A 14,016-nucleotide genomic window follows, 5' to 3' on the forward strand; every position below is an offset into this window, starting at 1 on the left:
TTTCCTTTTAATATGTCCAAACTAAGTGAGGGTGTTGCCATAATATAGCTTTTTCAAAGAATTTATAACTTTTTAAAAATAGTGCATTATAAATACTCAAAACATGTTGGTTGTTATGACTACAGGTTATATTGCTTAATATTACATTTTAAATGGATATGATTTCTATTTTTAAAGAAAATCAGAAAAAAATGAGTATCTATCAACATTGCATTTTGTCAGATTGTTATTTTGCTAGTCTTCTTTATGATCCTTGATTAGAATTTATTCTGATGGCCTGGTCCATAGGGAGGTGCACTGTTAAACTAAAAACAGGTCAAATCTATTGGTGGCTCACTGGGGTGGGGGTGGGGATGGGCAATTTCTTTCCTGTGTAATTTACAGTCTTCAAAAAATTTATTGGAAGAGTTGGCTATGAGACAGTTCTGATTGTTCAGCAATGAGTGAAAACTACGTAATAGTCAACTTTGGTAGTACAGTCTATAAGAAATTGTACTCTAACTTCAAAGGCTGTACCTTTTGCCTGATTAGAATCCATCAGACTCTATAAATGAGATGCACACTCTTTCGCCATGTGATTAACATACAATCTTGAGAACTCAACGGAGGAAGCTATGATCTAGTTCTGACTAGAAACAATGGAGTGAGTAAACCATATTATTAGGGAGCTCTGGTGGCCTAGTGGCAAGAAGCTGCACTGTAATCCTCAAGCTAACAGTTTGAGGCCACCAGCTGTTCCATGGGAGAAGGATGGGCAATCTCCTTCCTTGTGACTGTTTCTGTCCTGACTCTAAGGTACACAACAACAAAACAAATTCTTTTATATGTCTGTCTAAGTGTTTTTTGCTTGTACTAAGGAGTGTTGATTGTGGAGCTAAGCAAATTAAAGCTGTTAACAATCTCATTCTCTTCACCATCCATCATGATGCTGCTAATTGACCCAGTGGTGAGAATCTTTGTTTTCTTGATATTGACCTTAAATCTCTGTTGAGCTCTGCAGTCCTTGACCTTTTGCAGCAAGTGCTTCAGGTCCTCTTCAGTTTCAGCAAGCAAGGTTGTGTTATCTGCACAATGCAGGTTGTTGAGAAAGCTTTCTTCAACTCTGATGCCATATTCCTCCTCATACAGCTCAGCCTCCAGGTTGATATGTTCTGCATATAGATTGAAAAGGTATGGAGAAAGAATGCATTCCTGGAGTACACCATTCCCGATTTTGAACCAGGCATTGTCTCCTTGCTCTGTTCTGACAACTGCTTCCTGGTCCAAGTATAGGTTTTGCATAAGCACAATCAAATGTTCTGAGATCCCCATTCTTCTTAGTGTCAGCCACAGTTTGTTGTGATCCACACAGTCAAATGCCTTTGTATAGTAATGAAACAGAGATAGATATTCCTCTGGTATTCTCTGCTTTCAGCCAAGATCCATCTAACATTAGCTATAAGATCGTTAATGCCATGGCCTCTTCTAAACCCAAACTGCATACTTAGCAGTTCTCTGTTGATGTGCTGCTTCAGATAATTTTCAGCAAAATATTGCTTGCATGTGATATTAATTATATTGTTTGATAATTTCCACACTCTGTTGGGTCACCTTTCTTTGGAATAGGAACAAATAGAGATCTCTTCCAATCAGTTGGCCAGGTGGTTGTTCTCCAGATTTCTTGTCACACTTAGTGAGCGCATCCAGGGCAGTGTCTGCTCATTGAAATATGTCAATTGGTATGCCATCAATTCCTGGAACCTTGTGTTTTGTCAATTCTTACAGAGCAGCTTGAATATCTTCCTTCATCAACACAGGCTCTTGCTCACACATTGTTTCATAAAATTCTTCTGTGTCAGCCAATTCCTTCTGATACAGTGACTCTGTATATGCTTTCCATCTTCTTTTAATGCTTCTTGGATCATTTAATATTGTGTTCAAGATATCCTTATGTATTGCAAGTCATGGTTTGAATATGTTTTTCAATTCCTTCAGCTTACGAAATGCTGAGTGATTTCAGCCTTTTTTATTTTCTGACTTCAGCACAATCGATCCTCAGCAGCCAGGAATTCAAGAAACAACTTGCATTGGAAAAGTCTGTTGTCAGGGGCCTCTCCAGAGTACTGAAGAGCAGCAATGGCAGTTTGGAGACTAAGGTGAGCCTTATCCAGGCCATAGTCTTCGTAATTGTGTCCTATGCCTCAGAGAGCTGGACAATGACTAGGGATGATAGAAAGAGAATTGGTGCCTTTGAGCTATGGTGCTGGAGAAGAGTGTTGACGATACCACGGACAGCCAGGAGAACAAACAAGTTCACCTTAGAGAGGGTGAAGCCAGACTGCTCCTTGGAGGCAAGGATTCTGAGGCTTCATTTGACATGCTTTGGTCATGTTGAAAAGAGGCACTGGTCCTTAAAGAGGGACATCATGCTTGTAAGGGTATAGGGACGGAGAAAGAGAAAGAGACCATCGATGAGATGAATTTATACAGTGACTGAGTTAATTAGAATAGGTTTAAGGTTGTTATGAGTCGCATGCAACTTGATGGCACACAACAACAATACAACAACAAAGAGCTTTTATTTAACAGAGGGAAAATTTTTATTTGAAATGCATTCACAATTTCTCTTGATTGTTCCCAAAATATGTAAGAAGTTTCATGGTGACACTTCATGATGTTACTGAAGGTACAAGCACCTATTTCTTGGGTCTTTATTTTATTGGACAATATGGAATGCCTATATTATCTTCTTACCTTAGTTTTCTCTTCATTACATAGGAATCTGAGTAAACTCCAAGAGAAACTCATGGCCAAAAAATTGATTCCTACTAATGGTGTCCTTCCATTGGTTTATGAAACTATAAACCTTAATGGAAGGGAACACTCTCATTTTTTTTTTCGCTTGGATTTGCTGACAGTTTCAAACTGCTGACTTTTTACTTAGCAGCCCAATGTTGTTGTTATGTGCCGTGATGTTGCTTGTGAGTCATAGCAGCCTTGTGTACCACAGCTCTGAACCCTGCTGTACCCTGAGCCAATCTTACTGTCTCTGACACACCTACCCCCATTACTCCAGTCACTGAGTCAATCCATCTCATCAAAGGTCTTCCTCCCTTGGGCTGTCCCTCTACCCTCCCAAGTATGATGCCCCATTCCAAGGACTGGTTCTTAGCATAAAATAGGGGAATTCAATGAAAGTAGCTCATTTATCCAAATTTTCACAGTTTAAAGATAAAAAATAAAGGTCTAAAATTCTAACCAAATTTTCACTGCTAGTTAGCAGCAGAGTTGGGGAAATTCAAGCCCTCTAGACTCTAAACCCAGTGCAGTTCCCTGTTCATACTTTCAACTCTCATTCTACTAACAGATTTGGCTTTGATACAAGCTCTTTTCTAGCAAAATATGAGAAAAACAATGTAGGGGGGGGGAAGAACCAAAGGAACTTATTCTCTTATTCACAGAAAGTATTTTTCAAACAATCAATATTGTTTGAAAAAGTATTTTTCAAGTAGTCAACATTGAAACAAATCTTCACGTAAGTTAAATATTTCTTGACAATTTTTTTTCCTTTCTCACTCCTCCCCTCTCTTTTTACATCACTGCTTAGTGGATATTAACAGGTGTTGAGATATTGCTCCTGTTGTTGTGGTTGCGTGTTGTCTAGTAGGAACTGATTCATAGCTGACCCTCCAGTGTGTATTCAGAGGTAATAAATTACATGAGAGGAAGAATATTGTCTATCCTTCTCCCATTGAGGAGCTGATGGACTTGAAGCACATGGCTTTGGCATGGCAGCGCAGCTTCTTGCCACTAGGTCATGAGAGCACCCTAGAGCTCCCTAGAGCTCTTCTAGAACTCGTGAGGATAGAGTTAATAGTTGCTTTCTTCTAAGCCTATATATATATATGATTAAGACTATAAATTTAAATGTGTGTTATGATTAGGAGTATTGCTGGAAGTCATTATCCATTCCTAATGAGAAAGATCTCTGAGACTCTTTTTTTTTTTTTTCTTTCCCTTGGTTGCTTTAGAAAACACGTAAGTCAGTTATTTCTGAATCCTGTCTCAGGGTATCCTAAAATATATCATTGGAGAATTGTGTTCTATGGCTTTACTAGGGGTAATTTTAAGAAAGTATGATGTTGAAACCTTAACTTTTGGATTAGTAGTGACTTATAGTTAAAGATCATCCCAAAACTCCTTTTCTTCCTATAGTAGAATTTTAAATCATTGATAAGGAGAAATTCTTCCAACATAGTCAAGTTAACTAAAATAAACAGCTACCCATTTACATAGAAGGAAGGGCAAGTTTGATATTTATATAAAGAAGTCTTGGAACTTTATATTAACATCTGTCTTTAAAGGAAAAATGTCATATGAAAGGGTGGTCATCACAGACTTAATTATTTTTTGAAAATGTAGTCTCCTCGATTCTGTAAAAAATGAATTCTAAAAACCCAGATTGCATAAAAATGTTAGGCATTTTTACAGATATATCAAAGCTGAGCTTCCTAAACTAGGTGTTTGGGATTTTTGTTTCGTTTTGTTTTTTTAAATTTAGTCCAAGTCCAATTTTGGGAAAGAATTCTTGTTATTATAATGTCTTATTTCCAGAAAAGAAGTTGCCCAAAATGAGAAGGGTGTAGTATTAGGTGGAAATGATGATTCATTACCACAATTCCAAGCAATAGTATAATCATTCACACAGTTCAAGGTCATCTGTTTTCCTATGCCATTATGCTAATGAGTCACTGTGCGTTTACTGCTTATGAAGTAGCAGTACCTTTCAACACCTGTAAGAAAGAAGCACTGTTTGAAAATCAGCTTCTTAGGTTGAATGCCAGTGCAGTTTGTCACAAGCTTTAGTGCCAAAAACTTAGTAGCAGAAAGGACTGCATTCATTCTCTAAACTTGGAGACATAATTGCTCTTAGGAAAGGCCTTATTCCTCCTGTAGCTGTCTCACTGGAAAGAGATCTGAATGTGCTTTCATCAAAGCCACTGTCAAGCAAAATAGATTCAGAATTTATTCATGTTGACGTTGTTGTTATGTGCTGTCGAGTCGTCTTTGACCTATAGTGACCCCATGTACAGCAGATCTGAACCCTGCCCTGTCCTGACCCAGTCTAACTAATTCCAACACACCAACCCCCATTAACCCAGTTATTATATCAATCAATTTCATCCTGGGCTTCCCCCCACTACACTGTCCCCCCACCCTTCCAAGCATGATGTCCTTCTCCAAGGACCGATCTCTGCTGACCCATGTTCAAAGTATGTGAGACGGAGCTTCAAAATCCTAGCTTCCAAGGAGAAACATGGATTCACCCTCTCCAAGGCAGACCTATTTGTTTCTTGGCAGTCCATGCACCAGGACCACAGTTCTAAGGCATCAATTCTTCCTTCATTCTTAGTCATTGTCCAGCTCTCTGCTGTAGAGCAAGTAATTGCGAAGACCATGGCCTGGATTAGGAACACCTTAGTGTCTAGACTGACACTGTTGCTTTTCAGTCCAGTGCTCCCTGACAGCAAATTTTTCCAATGCAATTCATCTTTTGATTTCCTGACTGCTAGTGCCAAGAGTGTTGATTGTGGAGCAGAGTAAGCTGTAATTATTAACAACTTCAATCTCTTTTCCACCTATCATGGTACTGCTAATTGGGCCTGTAGTGAGAATCTTTGTCTTCTTGATGTTGAGCTTCAATACATATTGAAGACTACAGTCCTTGATCTTCTGCAGCAAGTGCTTCAGGTCCTCCTCAATTTCAGTAAGCAAGTTTGTGTCATCTGCATAACGTAGGTTGTTGATGAGTCTTTCTCCAATCCTGATGCCACATTCTCTTCATAAAGCCTTGCTTCCTGAATCATCTGTTACAATGTCTTTGTTATTGTTGTTGTTGTTGTTATGTGCCGTCAAGTTGCTTGTGACTCATAGTGACCCTGTGTACAACAGCCCTAAACCTTGCTCTACCCTGTGCCAATCGCACTACCTCTGACACACACATCCCAATTACCCGAGTCACTGAATCAATCTAACTCATAGAGGGTCTTCCCCTCCTTTGCCGTCCCTCCACGCTCCCAAGCATGATATCCCTCTCCAAGGACCAGTCCCTCCTTACAACATGTTCAAAGTATGTCAGACGTAGCCCCAGAATCCTTGCCTCCAAGGAGCAGACTGGTCTAACCCTCTCCAGGATGAATCTGTTTGTTTTCTTGGCAGTCCATGGTGCATTCAATACTCTTCTTCAGCACCACAGTGCAAAGGCATCAATTCTCCTTTTATCTCCTTAGTCATTGTCCAACTCTCTGATGCATAACAAGTGATTGCAAAGCCTGTATCAGACACTTTCTAGTTTCCAGAGTGGCACCATTGCTCTTCAGTACTCTGGAGAGGTCCCTAACAGCAGACTTTTCCATCGCAATATGTCTTTTAATTTCTTGGCTGCTGGTGCCAAGAGTGTTGACCATGGAGCCGAGCAAACTGAAGCTGTGAACAATCTCAATCTCTTCACCATCCATCCTGATGCTGCCAATTGGTCCAGTGGTGAGAATCTTTGTCTTCTTGACATTGAGCCTCAATCTATACTGAAGATGCCAGCCCTGACATGCTCCTTTCTTGACTCTTAATCATGTAGTGCTTCTCTACTCTGTTCTGAGCATTCCTTGCTGGTCCAAGAATAGATTTCATGTAAGCACAATCAAATGTTTTGGGATTCCTATTCTCCTCAAGGTTAGCCACAGTTTGTTGTGATCCACAAAGTTAAATGTCTTTGCATAGTCAATGAAACACGGATAGCCTCTTGTACTCTTTGCTTTCTGCAAAAAAAGATCCACCTGACATTGGCAAAAATGTCTCTAGTGTACAGCTTATTCTAAACCCAGCATACATTTCTAGTAGTTTTTTTGTCAATGTATTGTTCCAGTTATTTCTGGATAATATTCAGCAGGATGTTTCTAATGTGGGATATCCATGATATTATTCTATAATTTACACACTCTGTTGGGTCACCTTTTTGGGGGATAGGAATAAATATTGATCTCTTCCAGTCAGTTGGCCAAGTAGTTGTCCTCCAGTTTTCTTGGCACAACTTGGTGAGCACTTCCATCTATTTGTGGAAATATGTCAATTGTTATTTCATCAATGCCATTATTATTATTATTATTATGCCTTTTTTTTCCTTCTTTGACTTTTATTGTGACGGAAGAAGCCAGATAGCCTGAGAGGAGCCAGACAGCATGAGCACATACATACACAGCTGCTCTGGGCAGTTGTCCTGTTAGCCTCTTCCACCTCAAGGGCAAAGCAAATCTCCAGGCTCCAGAGACAGAGCCTTCATTTCTGGCCCGTGCTCCGGAAAAAGGGGTGAAAGGTAGCCTAGGCCTCTTCAAAATTGTTTGCTTCCAAGGTACTGATTTCAAAAAAAGAAACGCACCAGGTCTAGTTACTGAGATGGTGCCATCAACAGAGATGGAGCACTACAGATGCTGGAGAGTTTGAGGAAGATCTACCCATCTCCTGGCCACATGAGGCAGAAGGCTCTGGGTTCTGGAGTCAGATTCTCCCCTTGCTTTCCTAGAGCTGATAGCAAAATACTGAACAAGCCTGGCATCCCTCACTTCTAAGTCCAGGCGTACAGAGTATCAGGCTCTGACACTGGACTCTCAGTTGGAAGTAGATTCCCTGGGTGGTAGGGAAGCACCATGAGGGGTACAGGAAAGGGAAGTCTGTTCACCTTCCCTATCTCCCAAAATACTAGAGGTGGGATTGGCACCCTCCCCTGGCTCTCTGAGCCAATAGAGCTAGCCCAGTCTCCAGGCAGGACCAAGATGCCCTGGGTCTTAGCTGTGGGAGGGAGGTATAGGCATGGGGTACATCTGTCCTGAGGGCTGCAGAGCCCTGCCCCTTTTCTGGGAGGCAGTAGGAATACAGAAGAAGCTAAGCTCACCAAATCCTATTGGTTAATGTTTCTGGTGAACTTCCCAGAAACATTTTTAAGTATACTACCAAACTACCCTTTCTCCATTAAAAATTCCTTAAACTGCTCAATCCCTCCCCCACCCCCCTCCCGCCATGCGCTTTTTCTTGCAAATCAGAATCAGGTATAAACAAACAAAAATAGGGAGGGGAGGGCAGGAGAAAATAAAGGATATTTTAAATGGAACTTGCTTTTTAAGTGATAAAAGACATGCATTGGGGGAAGGGTTCTCATTTGTGTTTTAAAATCCCAAATTAATGAGCATGATAAACTGTTATTGCTGGCACTGGCTTTACCCCGAGTGGCACTATCTGACTCTAGATGAGTCCTTGGTGGGTTCCCCCAAACCTCCCCTGGCGCTCACCCTTTCCCTTTCCACTGACTTGAGATGGCCCTTGTCAACACGCTAGTCACAGTGGGAAGGGAGCTGAGGGTCAGGTCACAGTGCTCGGGGTTCAAGGTCACAGTGGGCGGAGCAAGGGGATCACAGTGCAAGTAAGTCAGGTCATTCCCTCTGCTCAAGTTCAGCTGCCTGCCATGGCAGTGCGACCTGTAGCAGACTACCCAGGAGGCGTTGATGGCAGCAGCAGTGGCATCCCTTTTTGCCCATATTTATCTGCGCTGTTTGAAACCTTGTGACCCATCAGGACCCAGGGGCTGTCTGATCACATTATTGGGCTGCCGGCTCTCTTCAGGCTGGGAGATCCTGGTTGGCCTGTCGAGGATGGGTTTCTCCTGCTCTTCCTCAGGGCTGGCGCTAGCCAGGATCAGCTTTCGGGCCTCAGTGTCCTCTGCCTCCCGCTGGGCTAGGGACTTGACTGGAAGGGCTGGTCTGCTGGTGGAGTTGGGATTGTTGACCACACCATTGCTGGTTGGCCTCTTGAGGATGCGGATCTGTGGAGGTGGTACCGTGGGAAGGCTATCGTCCTGAATCACAATGGGCACTCTGGGAGGAGATTTGGATTTCCTGCTCTCATTTTGTGAGATCTTCAGTTTTTTCCCCAACCGTCTATTTCCCCTCTGCCGCCTCCTCCCAGCTCTCAGCGACCTCCTCATCTTCCATCTTACTCGCCGCTTTCCCTCCTCTCCCTTTTTTCTATATTATATTCTATATTATTTTGCCAAGTTTTTCAAAACAGTCTAAATTTCCTCCTGGCTCATTTAAAATAGACAAACACAAATGTTGTTGTTGTTGTCAAGTGCCGTTGAGTCTCAGGCGACTCATAGCGACCCTATGAAGGAGAGTCGTTGATGCTTGGGTGCCTTTCATCCTCTCTCCAGGTTCATAGGGTTTCCAGAGGCAATTATGGAAGTGGATGCCACTCTTCCTTCCACGCTTGTTTAATCGGGGAGCTCCACCCCACTCTCTGTCCGCATTGGGTAACCAGCCATTAACGCGTTTGACACATCAGTGTCACCGTGTTCATCCTCACAGCAACCACAAGTTACTGCTGTATGGCAACTTGTACACCAGGGCTATATGACCTAGAGGAATGAGAGAAACGCAAATAAGAAGACAAATATTAATGTATTCCATCTTCATCACACTGGTGTCCACTTGATTCCAACTCAAAGCTACCTTCTCCTAGGTTTTCAAGTTTGTATTTTGTGGGAGGAGACTGGGGGTCTTTTTCCATTGGAAAAGTTGCTGAATTTGAAATGATGACCTTTTGGTTAACAGCACAACACATAAAAACCTTGCTACCAGAGATCTTTTTGCATTTTAGGGAGATTTTGTTATGTTTTACACTCATTTTTTTGCCTTGAACTTTCCAGGAAATTTTGAGTCAAGATAGAGAATAATTACTTAATCTTAATCTTGACCTACAAATTCAACCTTCCAAAATTAATTCCCAAAGCAGCTGGTTTTGAAACCATATTAGAAAATAGAATGGTGTCATAACTGTGAATATTACGTTGAGTTGTGTTGATGTAGAATTTTTTCTTTTCAAAGAACCTCATTCTTCAGCTCCAAAAGACCTAATATATGAGACACTTTACTTCATAACCATGAAACTTAATCAGAGTATGGACATTTAGTTTCAGGTTTTTTTTTTTATAATACACATTGTGCTGAATAGAGTTTTTTATTTTGGTAAGAAGTAAGATCATTTCAATATTCTATTTACATGAAAGTAACCTTGAGTGAAGGTATTCTTCATAATTGTAGGATGCCATCTTTATTAGAAAAAATGTTTTATTTCATAAATAGGAACCAACACAAGCATTCTATTTATTTAATACCAAGTCAAGCAAGAGGCACCAGAAGGTTTATTTCTAAAGTCGCACAATCCTCTGACATGGTTCTCCAGAGAGATAATGTCTCTAGTTGGATGTGAAAGAGAATAAATAATACAGTGAAATTGTTAGAGATTAAGTTATAGCTGAAATAATCTCTCCTTTTCAACATCAGTACATTTATTTTCTGAGTAAATGAAAAATGTGTTTTAGAAATATTATTTTTGCTCTTGTGTTTTTACTTAAAAAAAATAATTTTAAGCCTAGTCATAGTACCAGATGGCCAGTATGGAAATCACTCAACTCACTGTAGAGGTAAACCAAAAATTTATAGCTGGGTATTTACCAGGATTTCACTGTATTCTGGGAATTAAGATGATTTTAGGACCTTTGGTATGTCTGGAAAAGGTCCCTTGATGGTGCAAGCTTTCTTTGCTCAGCTAATAGCCAAAATGTTGATGCATTAAATCTGTTCAGCAGTGCTGTACAAAATAGACATGGAAATCTACTTCTGTACAACACAGTCAGCAATGCTTGTGTGGAGTTTCTTTTTTTCTCTGACCTATGTGATGTTACCATGAGCTGAAATTGATGAAAAAGGTACTGTTCATAAATTTGAGTATGTGCAAAGATATATAGGTATGTTGTTTTTATTATCTGCCTTTGAGTTAGAACCAACCAATAGCTGACCATCCAGTGTGTTTTCAGGGGCAATAAATCACACAGGAGGAGACCGCTCATCTTTCTCCCATGGAGCAGCTGGTAGAGCTGACCCCATGTCTTTGGGATGGAAACATAACTTCTTACTACTTTGCCATGAGAGCTCCTCATACAGCTCTTAATCACTCATAATTCAAATCTATCAGTGGCAACATACTACCTAACTCATTTACACAGACTGTGGACTCATTCTTTCAGAGAATGTTGGTAACCACAATAACAAAGGATTGAAACATTGATCATTTCTGTGGGGAATTAATTTTCTAATTTACTGTTGTGGGTTGTGGCTCTAGGGCTGATAAAAATTTATGGGTTTTCTGATTTGTTCTCTGAAAATCAGTGATAACATGGAGGCACACCACAAAATACAATAATATATATACATTTTTCTTCCCTTTGTGTCTGGCCAGAAATTAATATTTTATGTCTAAATCTTCTATAGCCACATATTATTTTAAGATATACACCTAAAATATTATACTGTGGATTACTTCTAGTGAAAGTATAATCTTCTCTCAGAGTATAGAGTTTTATTTTGCGTTCGCTTTAATGCATATTTGCTTATTATTAAATATATAAAGTTCTGGTAGTATAAGCTGTAGAGAGTTGTGCTGCAAACCCAAAAGTGCTGCGTCGCTTGTGATTTGAGTACACTAGGCCTCCCAAGGGAGAAAAACAGGCAGTGTCCTCACGTGTGATTACAGCCTCTGGAAACCCACTGACTGGTGAGCTATGAGTCTGCTACAACTTTCCAGCACACAACAACAATGACCACACAGTCAATAACATTGTATGCACTATGGAATAGTCTTTCTCACTTCTGAGATTCGTGCTTCCTGTAAATGGAGATACTATCTATAATACAGGATGGTTTTGCAGGTGAAATTTAATGTAGAAAAAGTCCTCAGTGAAATAGCTGGCATTCAGTGAAAGTCATGTTTTTCTATTATTATTCCTTCTTGGAGGACTGTGCTAATGAAGAAATGCTAGGATTTTTTTAAAGAAATGCTAGGATTTAAAACAAAAAATATGAAAGATTTGGTTTTCTTCTAAGTCATTGTGCTCATTATGTGAAATTATGAAAAGTTTGTGCAGCAACTAGATTTTGTTGAGTGAGTTTGAGCTACCAACCTTTAGGCTAATAGTCAAGTGAAAAATACTTATGCATCCAGTGAAAACATAGGATTACAATTTGACTCTTGATGACCAAACTATATTATTTTATATCAAAATTCTTTATTGAAAGTAAGTTTCTAAAAAAAAAAAAAAGAAAGTTTCTTTTTTTCACACTTTGAATTGTTTATTCTACTTTCTTTCCATATGATTTTTAAATGTTTTTTTAATTAATGATTTTTAATGCACCATATATATTGCATTAAAATAGGTGATTGAGAGATGTTTAAAAGGAATATAAGATTAGTTATTATATTCATGACAAGATTACAGAAAAAGAAATGCATAGTAAAGTGGACTGTGGACACAAAGGTGGGGGAGGTTGTATAACAACAAAAGAATTTTTTTTTCTTCAAAGAGAAAAACTAACTCAAGGAGAAAGGTGGTTAGGGAGGAAAATGAACAACAATGAATGAATGGGGGAAATAAATTAAATGGAAAGAATATTCTATAAAAAAAGAACGAAACTATTTATAGTCCTGCAGTTCCTTAGCATGGTACTAGGGACTCTTGTGGTAGGAACCACTGTTGTTATGTGCTGTCAAATCACTTGTGACTCATAGCGACCCTATGTACAAGAACCCTACATGAAACCACTGTAGGAGTTGATATTAAGGGGTAGAGAAAGTGTAGGCACAGCATGAAAGAACTACAATAAAGCAGGATGGTGATTAATATTGTTGTGGTGTGTATTGTTCACTGAGTGGCTTTAGAACTAGAGAGAGAAAGCACAGATCAGCATCACATCTGGATGTGTCTGTATGATGGATTTAGAGAAAATAGGAACAGACATTGTGGCAAGATAATATTTTGTAATAATAACAAGTAATTTCGACATCTAGAATTTTCAGCATCAATTGCCTTTAGGGAAAGAATGTTACAGCAGAAACTCAGTGGAATTTCAAAAGCCCTAGACTCCAAGAGAATTCAGGGCCGAGAAAATGTGTAGTGAGTCAGAACAAGTGTTGTAACTCCACAAAGCTTCCAGTTTGTGGGGTGAAGAAAGAGGCAAAGATCAAGCAAGGGTGAATAATTGTGCAACTATAGAGGGTGTCTGAGAAAGCGTAGCATGTGTCTCTGATCATAAAAGCTGAGATTCAGCTGCAATTACGGTGACCCAAAGAAATTTTGGAAGACGTGATGACAAAGGAGAGTCAAAGTGTGAAAATATGACTACACTGATGTGTGTGAAGTAGTCAGGATGGATTTGGAGCAGAACAAATTTCAAGACAGCTAAATCACAGAAGAATCATTGAGATGCAAAAAAAAGATAGGGATACACTGAGTTTTCTCCTCTCTTCAAAACATAGATTCAGTGGTGCAGGTCTTTCCTTCCATAGGGCAATATCCAAACTTACTTCCTAGGCAGAGCCTCTCACATATAATTGTCACTGTGATCAATTAGGCTAACATTGCATCATTTTTCAGAAGGAGATCACCTGAACCTTCTTTCTAGTTTGTCTTAATCTAGACGCTCCACTGAAACTTATTCCATACCAATGACAACATGTAATCTTCCACTAATAGACATATGGCTGTTGTGCATGAGGTGCTTGACCAGCAATCAAACCAGATTTCTTAGGCTCTTAATATTTTCCCCCAGTAGTAGGGACAAAGGGTGAATATATATGAGAAGATATATATATATATGAGAATATAAATGAGAAGATAGCATGATTTTGTTAAAGGCAGAGAAGAAAGAAAAGAACACATGGATCAGAAAGATAGAGATGCCAGTGAAGAGAAGTGAAATGAGGACACAGTATATTCCAGATTAAGAAGGAGCAGGTTGAGAGAAGTTGCAGATTCTGAGGGAGTAAGGACAGTAAATGAGAGAATTTATGCTACATGTACCCTCTTTTTTGGTGCAGTAGGAGTCAAATCATCTGCCAAGAGTTGGAAAGGGGTGGATAGAGGTGGACTGGGGGAAG

General features: G+C 39.7%; 1 pseudogene; it reads right to left on the bottom strand.

Moving 5' to 3' along the window:
* Positions 1-8,566: 8,566 nt before the first annotated feature.
* LOC102870986 lies at positions 8,567-9,017 on the bottom strand (annotated as a pseudogene).
* Positions 9,018-14,016: the final 4,999 nt, after the last annotated feature.

This window comes from Elephantulus edwardii, unplaced genomic scaffold (assembly GCF_000299155.1).
Source record: "Elephantulus edwardii isolate Elephantulus edwardi_28Jun2011 unplaced genomic scaffold, EleEdw1.0 scaffold00122, whole genome shotgun sequence".
NCBI lineage: Eukaryota > Metazoa > Chordata > Mammalia > Macroscelidea > Macroscelididae > Elephantulus > Elephantulus edwardii.